Genomic DNA, 269 nt, shown 5'->3' on the forward strand with positions numbered 1-269 from the left:
CTTGCCCAGGCTGGGTGTCCCCGCACTGCCCGGGCTCGGTGTCCCCGGGGTGCTCAGCTAGCCCACCCTCATGTCCCCAAGGTGCTCAGCTAGCCCAGGCTGCGTGCCCCCAGGGTGCCCGGCTTGCCCACCCCAATGTCCCCAGGGGGCTCCGCTAGCCCAGGCTGTGTCCTTAGGATGCCCAGCTAGCCCACCCCCATGTCCCCAGGGGGCTCAGCTAGCCCATCCCAGTGTCCCCAGCATACCCAGCTGGCCCACCCCAGTGTCCC

The sequence above is a fragment of the Charadrius vociferus genome, unplaced genomic scaffold (assembly GCF_000708025.1).
Source record: "Charadrius vociferus isolate BGI_N301 unplaced genomic scaffold, ASM70802v2 scaffold964, whole genome shotgun sequence".
Lineage (NCBI taxonomy): Eukaryota > Metazoa > Chordata > Aves > Charadriiformes > Charadriidae > Charadrius > Charadrius vociferus.